Raw genomic sequence first — 2,497 nt, forward strand, 5'->3', positions numbered from 1 at the left:
AAGATATCAAGATAACCCAAGGAATGCAGGAATGCGGATTCCTTATCTCAGAACATTTGAATTAAGCAGTGTCAGTACTTCTGGTCTTTGTCTGTTTTTTTCTAGTCAAGTAAGCCAATTACTTCTACAGGGTGCACATGCACCCCCATGCACCCCTTACATATCACCTATGGTAACAGAGCTGGCTGGGGCACAAGGATGCTTCAGTGCCTAATGGCTAGCTTCGCACTGAAGCACCTTCCTGCCCCAGGCAGCCCCTCTGCAGCATGTTTTGCTCGGTCTGAGCATCCTTGAGCTGGCAGGCTGGCCCCCTGAACCCTCTACCAGCCAGGGCTGCACCACCCCAACTCAACATACTGCAGTTCCGGGCACACATGTGAATGGTGTGCCCAGAAACAATAAATTCTAGCACAAACTGCATCAGAATGTATTGCGTCACCTTAATATTTACATGTAGACGCATCCACTGGGAAGCATAAATAAAAGGAAACCAAGGGAGAAAAGGAAAGATTATACACCACATTATTCCAATTAGAAGACAGCTCTGTGTGTACATAGATTTCCACATTTTCTGGGCCAATTTTAGGACAAAGAGCTTTTCCCCTTGAATATAAGCCAATAATTACAGAAAAAAACTGTGAACTGTTATTTACAAAATCCCACAGCAATCTCAAACAAGCAAGAAAAGGATCCAAAGGGTTGGCTGTTTTGAAATAAAAACTGTGGTGAAAAAAAGAAGCTTGACTTCACATTTATACTGTATGCACAAAAATACTGCAAAGACTAAAGTCCAGGCTATAAGGGGGTGCAATTGTAAGTCAACCCCATGTTTAAGTTTTAGGGTTTTTTATTTTGCTTGGGGGTAGGAAGTAGACATAATCAGAGCAATGTAGTATGAGGGAAAATGATCCCATCCCTAGGTACAGCAGGGGTAGGCAACGTTTTTTGACTAGAGTGCCAAAAAACCCACAATGTCTACCTTGGAAGGTGCCAGAGTGCCGGCATACCAGAAAAACAAAACGAGGGCAGGGGGTACATGGCAGGATGCACTGCATATTAGTATAGTTAATAATCATAAATGTTTCCCTTTTTTATGGTAAATACCAGATTTTCTAAAAAGTGTAAACCTGGTGACAATAAACAACACTTCTGATATTGATCTTGTGTATTTGTTTTGTGCAGGTCCCCCCACAACAGTCCTCCAGCCCTGCTTGTGCCCCTTGCCCCCACCCAAAGCCCCTGCCCCACCAGCCCTGCTGGAGGGGGCCCCCTGCTGCCAGACCTATGGAGCCAGGGACACAGGTCCACAGCCCCCTGCCTGCCCCCAACAGAAGACAGATGCAGCAGGAGCTGGCTCTCCACTGCTGCTGCCTGCTGTGGGCTCAGGTGGGGGGTGGAACTGGCCCCCAGTGGCAGCGTGCACTCCTGGGGAGTGGGGGGGGGCCTGTGCCCCCCATATCTGTGTGAGGGTTAGTGGGGCAAGATGATGCTGGGTTGGGGTATACATAGAAAAATATTGCTTAATTTGAGGGCCTGGAAGTAAAAAATATTCTCGAAATGCCTTATTAGACATTTTAGTAATATTGAGTATAAGCAATAGCAGCATTAGAGCTCTCTGAAAACTCCCCTGAAGATGTATTTAGCAGGAAGAGAAGACTACTCAGATGCAGTTACTTCAAAGAGTAAGGAAAAAACCTCTGATAGACTCTCTTCACATAGAGTTACTCTTCTGTAGACTTTAAGAGGGTTTTCCAACTTTATATTCTGGGAAAATTCTAGGGATTGACCTGCTTCTGAATCTGCCTTATATCAGAATCTTAGCTATTTGATTCTGATGCCACAATCTGACCTAGTAGCATTTTACAATCACTTTGCATGGGCAAATAACAACATAAGACCAAGGAGGATCAGGGTCTATAAGAACAGCGTGTTTACTTCTCCCCACCTCCTCCTATGATCCACATTATGCACATACAAGCCACCTGCTGCTTTTGTAATAGAGATAAAGATTTCAGAGGTTTCATTTGCCTCCCCATGGTGAACGATGTATTTTATTTTTATGGCTGTGACCAATGTCCTTTGGGTCGGCTGATATTATAAAACCTGATGATTACCACTTGGAAGTTAGAAGAGTCACTAGTGTTGGGACAGGGATCTCAACTCTTTCTGGGGACTGATTGGTCTGAGGAGGCTATATTTGGCTTTTACATTTGTGTTATCCACCCTACTTTCCACCTTCCATGCTCAAGAAGGTACAAGGACAACTTCATTCCTGTTAGTACTGTTCCAGCCATCATAGAATCATAGAATCATGGAAGTAGGGTCGGAAGGGACCTTGTAGATCTTCAGGTCAGACCCCCTGCCTGGGCAGAAAAAAACTGGGCTCAAATTACTCCAGCCAGGTAGGCATCAAGCCTCTTCCTAAAGATCCCCAGGGTAGGAGCCAGCACCACTTCCCTTGGAAGTTGGTTCCAGATCCTAGCTGCCCTAACTGTGA

Source organism: Crocodylus porosus, unplaced genomic scaffold, assembly GCF_001723895.1.
Source record: "Crocodylus porosus isolate Cpor-Errol unplaced genomic scaffold, CroPor_comp1, whole genome shotgun sequence".
Classification (NCBI taxonomy): domain Eukaryota; kingdom Metazoa; phylum Chordata; order Crocodylia; family Crocodylidae; genus Crocodylus; species Crocodylus porosus.